General features: G+C 35.5%; 1 protein-coding gene across 4 annotated transcripts in view; it reads right to left on the bottom strand.

Annotated features, from left to right (window-relative positions):
- Positions 1 to 14,386, bottom strand: part of VTI1A (vesicle transport through interaction with t-SNAREs 1A) — a 353,584-nt gene that overhangs the window by 276,401 nt on the left and 62,797 nt on the right. The window lies entirely within an intron of this gene.

Below are 14,386 nucleotides of genomic sequence, written 5' to 3'. Positions count from 1 at the left end.
GAAAGAAAACTCTGCATTGTGGAAGTACTCTATTAATATTCACAAACGGATCCAAACTGGTATATTATTCCATATATAGTCATTCAAATAAGACCACTAAACTGAAGGAAAGACTGCTATAGAGCTGTATAATCTGCAAAACTCACCAGATTACAATTAAAACAAGAGTATATGGGGGTCTTTAATATTGTGGCAGGAAAGGCACTATACAATATAAATCTTTTAAAATCTCTAATTCTAGGATAATCTTATATCTGCACCTATACACTAGAATGCCTGGAAAATAGTACATCTGTATTTCCTTCATTATTGTGATGTTACTAACCAGAAAGAAATGGAATTTAAAAGCCCATCCCATTTCCAAACAATAATTTAAATATCTCCAAGTCCCCTATAAATAATGGCCTAGGGAAAAGTAATGGGAGTGCGTGTGTGTGTGCGTGCGTGAAAACAAATTAAATTCCCCAATCCCAGCAAATAAAGACAAGTGGGCTATGAGTCAACGTTTCACACACTAAAATTTCTGTTTTACAAGAAATCTCCTTTACTTGTAAAGTCAGAGGGATATGTCTGTAAGTAATTCATGAATCATCCAGGTTATCTAAATGTACACACATTTTTAAAAGCTAAAAGGCTCTGAAAATTAGTTGTGAAGCCAGAGTGCTGTCCTCAGATCTTACTTCAGCATCACTATTGCAGACTCAAATGCAGATTTACAGGTTACTTTGCTGTCTTTTCTGCTTCTGAACTAACTAAGCAAATCAGTCAATTAAAAAATGGCAGTGGGAAACAGTAATCTTTTCTCACTTGGAGTCTACGGTTTAAGGTTTAAAATTTCTTACCTATTCAACTACAATCTGAAAAATTATTGTACTTTAAAAAGACTATCCATAATCCATGAGTAGAACTCAACAAGATTTTTGATTAGATTTTTAAACTAGTAAATGAGTAACACTGCTTTGCCACCTAGAGATCATAATATCTTAGATGTAAAAATCATATTATATTAGAATTTAAAAGGACTTTCAACAAGAAAAACCAATAGATTTTTAAATCATTTGAAAGCTGCAGCCTTTCTCAATTGGTATTCCTTATCTGAATGACAAAACACAGAAAATTATTTCAGCATCTATTTTCTCAATTCTCCCAAGGATGGTACATAAGAGAGAATTTAGTTCATTACATAGAACAGAAGCCTTAGGGCATTAGGGCTTAACTCTCTGGCAGAACCCAGTTGAAAAGGGCTGAATGGAGTATAAATAAAAATAAATTAATCTAGACACCCCTTTATTTAAAAAAAACAAAAACAAAAACAACTCAGTCTCACGGAGTTCTAAAGGTAGCTTTGGTTAAACTGAGACCAGTATGTTGTGGTCCTGACTCACAGCTCAGTGCTCAATTTACCACACAGAATTTCCTCACTGTGTTAGCGCCCTCTGGATACACTCAGGAAAAAGGTAACAAAAAGTGCAAAAGGAGATGGTGGCATCCCTTCCCTGCCTTGAGTCTCCACCCCAAGGCCCCCTTCCCTGCCACAAATGTATATCTTACACTTTAGCAAATGCAGTGAGACTGTGGGTAGATAAATAACACCAACAATGCTGCAGAGAAGACAAAGTAGAAAAGTTAAGTCATTAGCCTGAGGTCAGTAATGACAACCATATCAGATGTCTTAACAATTCAGGAGTGACCCAATTCATTCAACTGTGAATATGCCAGACTTCTTACCCCGACAAACAGCAAACTACTTCAAACCTGGTTTCCTTATTGTATTTACTGAAGCCACTATTAATTAGCTATTTCTATTGACTTCATACAGAATTGCACTGAAAAATGCTAAATTACAAGGACAGTACACTTCATGGCCTTACAACAATATTTAGATCAAGCCAAACCTTTCTTTTGCCCATTTGGAGATCCCCACTATAGAAGTTTCAAACTAGCTAAGCAAAAGTATTTTACAGCATTAAAGGAAATGAGAACCTTTAAACAGGCTGTGGTATCAGAGCTGCCTTTTTAATTATTCATTTCATCACTATGGGGGACTAAAACATTCCACAGTATGCAAGAATATCATATGGAGATTGTTTTTGTTTTTCCCTTTTTTCACCAAAATGCCAACAAATTGGCATAGATTGTTCAATTACATTATATTCTTATTTTGATTTACCATACCTCAAAAGAAGAAGAAAATTGTAAACGTAAATCCCTAAATATCTAATCTTGTTTTGGTTAGAATCCATTGCTTTTGAAAACCAGCAATTAACAGTGTGCATGCTCAGTAATAGGGGAACTAAAGATTTATCCACAGTTGAAGGGTGGTCCCCATAAATGTCATTCTTTACATTGGGATGGTAAAAACTGGTCATTTGGATGGCTTTCTGGGTGTAATTGAGCAAATGATACACTGAGTTTACAAAATGTTCTCTGATGGGACTGAATTCTCTTGAAGAACGAAAAGACAACTCATTTTAAATATCAGAAATTATTCCTCATGAAAATGATAAACCAATGCTGACAATTGAACTCTTTACACTCAAGTATCATTTTACAAAAATTTTTAAAAATCAAAACTTTGCTTTATTAAGAATTATATTTAAACGCCTGACATTGGTATTTTCTTCTAATTTTTTATGGTTTGAAATTTTAAGTAAGCTGATTGTAATCAACCATAATTTAACCTGTAGGATCATCACTAAATGAATTGAATACCAAAAAAGGCAAATTCCTTTGAATGACAAACTGCTTATTCTATGGATAATTTTCCTCCAAAACATCAGTAAATTATTTTACCTTTTATGGAATTTTTAAAAACTTCACTTTATTTTATTAAGTACTATGTCATACTTTAATTTGGAAGATTCAAAGTTAATGAAACTGAAGCATCTACTGTATCTTGATAAACTATTTTTACTTTATTATCAACTGTATAAAATCTGTACTTTAGCCAAATGCAAGCATGAGAATTTGAGCTGGAAATGTCACACACTCAGCTACAGTTTGAAGGAACCCAATTCATAATGCATTTTATAAATAGTTAATGACTTCTATACATAAGCTAACCAGGCAAATCAAGAAATTGTCAACATTTTTAGTCTTAGTTGTCAGTTACCACTGTCTACTGGTGCTTTATGTGTGGCTTCTGGAGAAGACAGAAGCTCTCCGCAGTTTGTAATCTATTGCAATTTCGGGTCTGTACCATAAGGGTGGAAAAGCTTCAAGTGACAATACTGCCACATGCGGACACACACACACACACACACATACAATGTTAAATACAAGAGCATTCCTCACTTTTAGTTGTGTGTTTGTGTAAAACTTATTCTAATTTATACACTTAGGTGGACGAGACACAGCTGGACAGAAAAATATACAGACCAAATGTGAACTATAGAAAAAATATGACAAATTAACAACTGATTGTTATCCCTAAGAAGTTAGATGCACAAAGTTGCAATGGCTATTATAAACTGATGACGAACGTGAGTCTTTAGTTATGAAAGCGAGAATTTCAATTCCAAGCAGTTTTCACTCAGTATATGAACAGAACTTTTGCATACTGATTGGCTAATTTTCTTAAAGCAAGTTCAAACAAATACACTTGCTCAGTTCTCTCTGGAAATTTGGCTTGCAACAATTTATCTACTTGACCCAAGACTTAACATTTCCCAACTGAAATGAGTATGTTCCTGGACAGACACTGCTAAACTAGAAACAAAATGAATTAACTTAGCTTAAACTCATTAAGAGCTGTGATCTGTGGTTCCACCTCCTGTATGACTCTACATGTGAAACAGGGTATACGTAACCAGAATGAGGATTCTACAACCCACCGCGAGCGTAAGCATAACAATGAAGTTGGTTTATTACTAAGCGTATATGAGAATTTAATTTCCATGGCGTGCACATGGCAAAGCAATTGCTTAAATTGCCTCACCTGGGAATTTAATACAATGTTATCATCAGACCAGCCACATTGTAAATAGATTTATAATGCTTTCCATGTGCTGCACACTGTTGCATATGAATTAAGTAATGATCTGGTATTACAATAAAATCAGCTAGTTCCCACACCTGGCAGACAGGATATTTCACTAAATTAATACCCATACAGCTACATCACAAGGCATGGGAGAGGAAACCATCTCTAAGGCATTCGACTTGAGTTTTACATGGGAGGCAAACACTCGATGGGTATGCAGAATGTCACTATGTTGAATGGGCTGCTCAAGACAATCTGTTTCTAACATCTGTATCACAGAATTAAGACTTTCTCATTCCCATTCAATTTTGGCCTAATTTTCTTCATTCGTACTTTAATTACTAATCAGCAATCCACAACATTCACAAACACTAAGAAAGCCCTTTATTCTAATCTATGTGCTGCAGACAGCCAAATAATTGATACAAAGTGCAGTAAGTAATGAAAGAACAGCTTGTCCTACTTCCTAATCAAATTGGTCTATAGAAGAAATGGTTAATAGATTTCTCCATAGGTCTAAAACAAATTACCCAGTCTGGCCAGACTTTTCCATTGCTTCTACCATGTCTTTCAGTCTCCATATATTTAATAATGCCCAAGGTTACCAGGTGATACATCTATTAAAAACTCTCATGCTTTCATAGCCAAAGAATTTAACTGCTCTAAAGAATTTAACTGCTCCTGTTATAATTAACACTTTGGGATATCTACAGAATACCATGAAATTATATTTATTAGCTAGTCATATAATTGCTGGCATTCATTTCTTACTTAATTTTATCTGGTTCTAATTAAATAATATCATACTTCTGTAATGCCCAGATGGCATTTTCTAAAATGCATCTATCTTTGACACAAAGCATTCCATTTTTAACCTCACTTCTCTTTGTCCATGGCCAATTTCAGCTTTTCATCACTACACCTCTGACCCAGGACTTAAAAAGGCTCATCAATTCAGAAAACTTAAACTTTGGTGAAAACAATAAAAAGGAATTTATGAAATTTTGTTTATCACACTGTTCTCTGTGCTGTATTAATTTCTAGTAGAAGGTGACAAGATTAAAACATATCATACTACATGATTTAAGTAAAGGAAAAGTAAACCGTTAGGTAAATTGACCCCTGGAAAGTTGTTAGGACAAAAAAGCACAGGGCACTGAGAAAAAAAGAACAGAGATAACATTTCAGTATATGATCTTGGTCAAATTAAGTTTCCTGAATATTAGTTTCCTCAATCTCTCAAAGAATGGTGGTAATATTTATTTCCCAGGGCTATTGTAAGGATTTAAATATTATAAACAAATGGAAATCTATCAAAATACCTTGGATATGGACACCTTGCAAAGGATGTGCAACTAAATATCAGTTGATAATATTGGAAAGTTTGCAATAAAACCAGTACACATACATGGCTAAGAGTATAAATTAGTGCATCCTTCCCAGAAAATGATACCAAAAGTAGCTTTAAAAAGTTCATGTTATTTAACCCAGTAATTCCACTACATTGTTTTGCCCAATTCCCTATTTTATGGTGCTACAATTTTTGGACAACTTTCAATGGGAAAAACTTTACTGCATTTCTTTAATGTCATTAGAAAAATTAAGTTCCAATCTGTTTCGTCTAAGTAATCATTCCTCTAAACATGGCTTGCCCTTGCTCAAGGGACTGTTTAGAGTTAAAGGTCAAGCTCATTCGCTGGAAAGTGCACATGCCACATGTCACCAATACTGTAGCATTAATAAAGGGGAAGCACACGTTCTCTCTATCATAAACTCATGGCCAATGGACCATATGCAAGCCACCAGAAAGAAAATACTAACACGCTCTGCTGCTAGGCTACCACCAGTTGGAAAAGCAGGTTACTGTAAGAACAGTGAAATAACCCATTGTTCTTGAGTATGTAATACCAGGAAAAGATATTTAAATTTTTTTTGAAATAAATTTAAATACTAACATCTTTCTGTTATAATCACTCATTTATTATTTTTGCTTGTACTTTCAAAAATATTTTACACGTTTGAAATGGATATTTATGTTTTGGCTGTAAATAGTAAGATAAATTATACCACATTTTCTCTTATTTTTTAAAATTTAGCTATAATATCACATATGAATGATATATGCATATGATGAGGTTATATATGTATATCTACACATATTGACTCACACAAATCCATATGCAATCCATATGGAATAATAACTCTATTGGTGCTTCACAATGCTAGAATAGACTTTTATTTATAGTCGGAACTCTGACCACATTGCTGCTACATCATTTAATGATTTGCAAAACAGAGAGCCCAGAAATCATGTAACTGCACTTCTTCATTTCCTCCTCCAGCATTTCTAAACTTAAGCCTGAAATTTAAGTTTAGCACTAGCGTTTCAAAATGCAACTTGAATTAGTATCGTGGCCCCACTTACTTGCACATGCTTGTAGTTTACAACTTTGACACTGCTATTGAACACAGTGTGGCTGTGTCTTATATCATGTTAGCTTGTCAATCAATAATTAAGTTACTTCATTCAGAAAATCAGCTCATGATAGAATGCCCAGATGTTGTTGTCAACATCTGGAATAGTCTAAGTATGCAGTATAGGAAATTTAATTCTTTAAAGACTTTGTGAATATAAAATAAAATAGCCCTATAGACTATGCTTGAAATAATCAAAATGATAAAATGTTCATTATTTGGTTTGATAGTGATATATAAATACCCTATATACTCCCACTGGAAAATGATACTCTGACAAATGAATGCTATGTAACAGATGCTTCATTTGTAGTTTTAAAAGAACTACTGAAGTAAAGTATATAAATTTATATAATTAATTTGTATCCAGGTTTCCCTACATAATATACTTAGCATTAGGAAGGAAAAAGAATCATTCATTGAAAATCTGTCTATAGCCGTAATTTCAATTAATTTCGACATCCAAGAACAAATGATCCTGAGGAGTCTGTGTAACTGATACTGAGGTATCACATAAATGACTGAATCTTACAGTTGACAGTTACATGAGGCATGATCTAGACCAGCTTACATATTTAGAGATGAGTTCTAAGCTAGATGGGTGATCTCTCCAAGGCCACACACCTGAGAAGGAGCAGGTAGAACAAGGACAGAATCTTGACACCAAGACAGACTGGGGTTGTCCCATCACTCATTCCCCTGGCAGGGTTGGCTGCATAATTTGCCTAATTCTATGAATTTGTCATCAGCTAGAAAGTTGATTCATCTGTAGATTTTGTTTCCTGTCACCCTCCTTCAAAATAAACAAACAAAAAACAAACCTTTACTTATATATTGTTGCCAACATCTGGAATATTGACAACAATAAATTTGAAAGTTCAAGGGTGACAAAGGCTTAAGATAGAATGTTTTATTTGACAGAATAAAACATCTGATCTCAGAGGTGAGTCATAACCCCACCTATGGATGTAACTTAGATATGTTTCAAGATTAATTTTCAAAGGCTGCACCATAAAGCAACAATAATTTAGCCACATGGCAGGAGAGGAGCCACACCAGTTATTAAGATGTGTTAAGAACTGCTTGCTTATCCATTGGATCTGGCGACTCCCTATACAGTTACTCTAAAATTCTAGATGGAAACCAGCTATCTTATAGGCAGACAATTTTTAAATATTTTTTTTCTGGTACTTACTTTTGGACCCATGCTGTCCAGATTCTTTATTATAGAATACGCTGTGTTATAGTGAGGTTATAGTGCTCATAATTCAGAGATGTACAATATGCCTTTTAAGGCTTTATGAATATAGCCAATAAAACTGTAATGTTTAGGCAATAAAGCAAAATTCTTTGAGCCTCATTTTTTTTTTTTTTGTGAGGAAGATTGGCCCTGAGCTAAGATCTGTACAATCTTCTTCTATTTTGTATGTGGGACACCACCAGAGCACGGCATGCTTGGTGAGCAGTGTAGAGGTCTGAGCCCAGGATCCAAACCTGCAAAGCCTGGGCTGCTGAAGCGGAGCATGCAAACTTGACCACTATGCCACCGGGCCAGCCCTGAGCCCAAATTCTTTATGGAAACATTTTGAAGATTAGTTCTATATCAGAGTGACCCAAAACTATAATATATAATAAAGTAAATATAAATATACATACCTGATTCATAAACAACATATTCTTCCTAAAAGATTTCCCATTTTCAGTTGAATAGAATAATATCCTGCCTACACATGGACTCTGCTTCATCAATTGAATGTTCTGTCCCTTCTATCTTCAATGTGTCACTCTACTGGTTCTTTCTTTTAAGGATATAAACATATTTAAGTGTACTCCAGCTTTATATATTTAAAATGTTCTTTCACCCTATACTACTCTCCTCAGCCAGTGCTCAACCTCTCTTTATCCTTCCCTTCTTAGCCAAGCTTCTTGAAAGAGTACTCTACAAACACTAACTCCACTTATTCATGTCCCAGCCGCTTCTCAACTTACAGCAAACTGGATGCTTTCCTACCATGCCACAGGACTCCCCAGGATCACCAGTGACTTCCTAGTTGACAAAGCCATTGCCATTTTTTAAACAAACCATTTATTTTAGAATAGTTATAGATTTACAGGAAAGCCACAAAGATAGTACAGAGTTCCCATATAACCCGCATCCAGTTTCCCTATTATTAACATCTTACGTTAATGTGGTACAGTTGTCACAATTAATAAATCGCATTATTATTAACTAAAGTCCATACTTTTTTCAGATTTCCTTAGTACCTAATATTCCTTTTCTGTTCCAGGATACCATCTATGATTCCACGTTACGGTTAGCAGTCATGTGTCCTTGGTCTCCTCTTGGATGTGACAATTTCTCAGACTTCTCTTGTTTTTGATGGCCTTGACGGTTTTGAAGAGTACTGGTTAGGTGTTTTGTAGAATGTCCCTCAATTGGGATTTGTTTGTTGTTCTTCCCATGACCAGACTGAGGTTATGTTTTTGCGAGGATGACCAGAGAGATAAAGTGCCGTATTCATCACATCAAATCGAAGGTACATACCATCGACATGACTTATCACTGTTGATGTTGACCTCGATCATCTGGCTGAAGTAGTGTTTGTCAGCTTTCTCCAATGTAAAGCTACTCTTTTTCCCCTTCCCATACTGTACTCACTACGTACAGCCCATGTTTACAGAGTGAGGAGTTATGCTCCACTTCCTTGAAGAGGAAGTATCTACATAAATTATTTGGCATTCTTCTGCATAGGAGATCTGTCTACTCAATCATTATTCAATCATTTATTGATGTCAGTATGAACTCACGGATATTCATTTTATACTCTGATTTATAATCCAATACCACTTTATTTATTTTGTTGCTCAGATTGTACCAACTTTGGCTCCAATGGCCATTTTTCAGTCCTTTTTTCATTTGACCTCTCAACAGCATCTGACATTGTTGCCCACTTCCTCCTTAGCAATTACGGCACCACCCTCCCTTGGAATTCTTCCTGTCCTTCTCGTGTCTCCTTCTCAGTCTCCTTCATCGTAACTTCTCTCTCAGTATGCACTACGTCTCCACCCTTAGCCCTCTTCTCACTCATCCAAATGATCTCATCTATACCCATTGTTCTAATTACTACCAAGAGGCTGGGAAAAACATGTTTTCTGCTTATTCTGCTCACAAATCTAATTCCCACTGGGTGTCTTAGATAACCTAAAAACATCTCAGACTTAACAGACAAAGTGAGGCATAATTCTTTCTCCTATATACTGCTCTTCTTCCTGTTTTTCCTAATTTGACGTATAGTGTTACTGTGCACATAGTCTCCCCAGATAAAAACCTAAAAATTACCCCACTGTCTCCCTTATTCCCCTAATCCAATCAATCCCCAAGCCCTATGGGTTAAACTCTTATTTTTCAGAATATCTACAACTGGAGCCCGGAGCCATATTTCCAGGATGTGTGTTACCTCATGCACTAGTCCCAATTCTTTCCTCATAATTGTTGTTACTGCATATTTCATCCTTCTTTTTATATATGAATTATATTTGAGAAATACTTGTTTGGAAAGACTGGTACTTTTTTAGGCAGAGGTAAGGCAATAGGTACAAATTCTCAGCTCCTCACATTGGGGAGTAAAGGAGACCCCTTCAACTCTATCTCCAGCAGAATATCAAAGCTATAAAAGAACCACTGTCTAAACATATAACATTTCAGAATAGGCATGTTGAAATAGAAAGCAAATTAATTCAACAAAAGCTAATATACTATGGGAAAATGCTAAGCGACAGACCTCTCTCCAACTTTCTAAGTCAATACCACATTTCTCTTTAATTTCAAATATAGGTATATCTTATATCAGCTATTTTATTGTTGTCCTAAGTTAGGAATTATTCCCATTTTTTATTATGTAGAAGCTAAAAGACCGCCATTTCAAACAAGATGATGTGCATGCATATTTCTTCTTTGTCTGTCTCATTTCTGGACCTAAGGAATATGGATTACTTCTGTTATCTGCATGAAGAAGCTCTGCTACAAGGCTGGCATTCAGTTCTCTTTTATCTCTGAGACCCCAAATTGTACTGTTAGGCAACAGAGGGCACTTATCTAGATTGAACTGTCATACAAATAGATCTTTGTCAGCCATTCAATTTGTATTGGGGAACATACCAACAAAAACAAAATCCAGCAATTTAAAACAACAAACCTATCCTCTACTGACAGTAACAAATTGCTGCATTTCAAATGAATGAGAATTACTGTAGATCGCACATCCTGCATGTGGGTGCCACAGAAAAAATATATCCTTGGAACTAATTCTGTGGATTTTCTGGCAGTGGTCTAAAATAAAGCTAGCACATAGTATACTTAATGCTAATAAACATACAAGAAAAAATACTAACAGACAGGAATTACACGTTATCAGAGGAAAATGAGGCTCACCAATAAAATTCTCAGTCAAAATTCACTAGGTACCTGAAGAAGATGACACTGTGCTGCATTTTGAGTTTGTTCTCTGATCTGTAGTCCTTCCAGGAATACAGGTAGTGCTTCTGCCCACAAAACTGTCGATATGAGTAGTAGGACCATCATTCTCCCTAAGCCTAAATTAATTCTGGCTCTGTGTCTTCAACATTCACAAAGAACCACCGAAAACTTTACAGAACTGACCTCACCACAGTTATACTTAATCTCCTCCATATCTCAGACTATTTGGAAAAATGAGTTGATCTATTCAAAGTTAGTGTTAATCTCAGATATTAAAGATGCTGATAAATTACATCAACAAAAGTACAGTGATAAAATTTTCACAACTTGAAAATAATATCAGTTAGCTCATAAGTATCTAAAATGGTTGAATTCTCTCCCCTCATATATATGTTTTTTAGTTGAATCCCGTTCTCTTTTCTATAAGCTGCGTCTTCATTCTGGATCTAATGCGGCTACCCCTCCAGTGAAATCCAGTCTTAGACTTGTGGAATCATAAGCCGCTGTGAGGGAAATAAGCAAACACACAAGTTCAACTTGTGAATCCACATTAAACTGAAATAGAAAATAAACTTGAAGGTCAACAACTTCAGTTGAATCCATGTAATTTTACTAAACAGAAATCTAATTAGTTCAGTTACTCAAATGGAAATATTTACATTTTGAAAATGAGTTTTCTTCAATTAAAATTATGTAAAAGAATCTAGCACTTTACAAAATTCTGTAATATGTCACATGGCAAAACTATAACATTGCATGCTGTGGCAACAGGTGCTTATGTCAAGACTTGAGATTTTATTGAGATTTTATTAAAGAACAATCTGAAAAAATAGTATACTCTAGATACAAGGCGGGAAAAGGAGCTCATGAATGGTAATTAATATAGATAGGAGGACAAAAGCAAGGTGATATATAATGTTCCAAGTTGCCTCTACATTTTGGTAAATGACAGAGCTATCTGAGAAAAATTATTTTCACTTTGAAGAAAGTTATAAAATTAAATTACTGTAAAAACATGAACAGATACATGGTGTATGCAACTTAATTTCAAATGGTTCAGAAAAAAATAGACATATATGTAGAAACAGATTGATAGAGAATATGCACAAATGATAAAGGAAATGGAACAAAATGCTAATAAATTTATCTAGGTAAAGAGCATATGTATGTTCTTTGTACTATTCTTTAAACTCTTCTGAAAGTTTGAAATTATTTCTAAACAAAAAGTTTAAAATGATTAAGAAGTGTCAAAAGGTTGGTGGGAGAAGGAAGTAGAGGTTCCTGGTAGGCTAATTTTCTACAACTAACTAATGCCTGAGATTCTAAATTAGGTTGCTTAAAAGATAATAATACATGATTTTCTTTAAAGCAAAAGTGCCTAGAGGAACCTAACACAAATCTCATTAGCGTGTTTTCCACTAACGAAAGACCTTTTACCATTCTCTTAGGTCATTCTCTAACGTTCCTGAAGAGAATACACGCTCTCCGACAGTTCGACATGTGCCCACTAAACTTTGACTTGATTTGGCAACCAAGGTATTGCTGATCTGTCTAATTTTGACTGTGATAGGCCTGGACAGGGACTGAACAGTTCTGTTCTCTGAAAAGAACACAGCCAATTTTGGTGTTCTATAAATACGCAATAATAATAGAACCTGAGGGCTGGACGGGACCTTGAGAGTCCTCTACTGTGCCTCCCTTGCCCCTTACATCATCGCACACTGAATGTATCTTATGAAGACCTCAGGAAGGAGGGCCCTTGACTCCCACAAATGAGATTTACAGACAGTCACTGGTTACTGTTAGGAATTATTTCCCTAGATTAAAGTTAAATCTATGGTACTATAGTTACACATAAAGTAGAGACCAACAACAGCTGCTGACCATACTTGGCATAATAACTCTTCACAGACTTGAAGACACTTCACAACTCCGCAACTGTCCATCTAGCGAAAATGATTCCAGGGCCTTTCTTCATCTGTCTAATTTTCCAACCCTTCAATCATCTAAGGGGCCCACCCCAGAATTTTCTCTGAATTATCTTTAGGCATGGTAGCCTCAATTGGACTCAGAGATGGACATTAGTAGATTCTTCCAGAGTCTAACATGAAGCAAAGTGTACCCAATCTACTCATAATACGTAAAGTTGAGGAGGTCACTCCTTTTTCTGTTCTTTCTTATTTCTGCTCTGAATACATTTAATGTTATTTATATGTATTAATTTTTATTTGAGTTTTGGGGCTAGTTTCTATTACAATTATTTTCTCGTCCTTTGAAGAAACTATATGATAAATTAGAAAGGCCTCCGATTTGGTTGGGTACTGATGAGCCCAAGTTCAAATCCCAGCTTTGTCCTTTTCTAGTTGTGATTAGTGAGCAAGTTATTGAACCCCTATGTACCTCAGGTCTAGCTGAGGTAAAGCTTATAAAACAGCTAGTATAGTGCTTAGCATACATTAGGAATTAAAGAAAAATAACTGCTCCAATTATAATAATTATTATTATCAAGAATGCCAGCAAGTCTATTCTTCTAGCATATAAAACTCTGGGTTTGCCCCCTCAGCTCTTTAAGATAGCCTCACACACCTATAGCCAACACGGGCACCTCACTTCTGTTCCCAGTTATCACCCAAACTCCCGATTATAATGACCAGACTGCCATTCCATTCTAGTTCCTCCTGGCTCTTGGAACTCAATTCTGCTTCCCACCTTTGGTCGTTTTTCTTTTAACTCTTTTTATTTATATCTGAACTTGATTTTCTCTGCTTTGAGCCTCAATATTTTCTGAGGATTTAGGTTCTCATTCACCCTTTTGCTCTGTCTCCAGAAGATAAAATACTTGTATATGTTATCCCAAACTCCGAAGAAGAATTCAGACAGTAATACAGCTTACAAGCTTCAAAGATAATGTGCTTCATTATCAGCACTTTAACAGTATGAGTTAAACTAGGATTCAAATCCTAGTCTTGCTAGTTATTATCTATGTGACTGCAGAGAAGCTGTCTCGCTTTTCTGAATCTTAGTCTGCATATCTGCATATAGGAAATAAAAACACATACTTTGTTGTAATGATTAAATGGGGCTCACAATATGAACACAGCTGCCTAAGTTAACTGATTCCCTCCAAGTCATCACTTTTTCCTCTCCTTCCCCCTCCCACCCCCGGGATGGTGGATGAGTAGGGAATAAGAACAAACATATTCTGAACTCTCTATTCTGGGCAAAACTAGAAAACAGATATTATTCATAGATCCAAAAATATGTGGAGAGGTGTCCAAAAGCAGATGAGATCATTCAGAGCCATTTGGAGAAGGTGACAAAATGCATGAAGGATGATAAGAGTACTCAATAATAGCTGAGCTCAGAAAGCACCAGCCAAAATACACTTCCTGAAGGTGAGGGACTCATTCTGAAGTACAAAATCTATATGCTTTGTTTGAAACAATGAACGT

This window comes from Equus quagga, chromosome 2 (assembly GCF_021613505.1).
Source record: "Equus quagga isolate Etosha38 chromosome 2, UCLA_HA_Equagga_1.0, whole genome shotgun sequence".
NCBI lineage: Eukaryota > Metazoa > Chordata > Mammalia > Perissodactyla > Equidae > Equus > Equus quagga.
The sequence above is the reverse complement of the archived record's forward strand: the minus strand, read 5'-3'. Positions and strand labels throughout refer to the sequence as shown.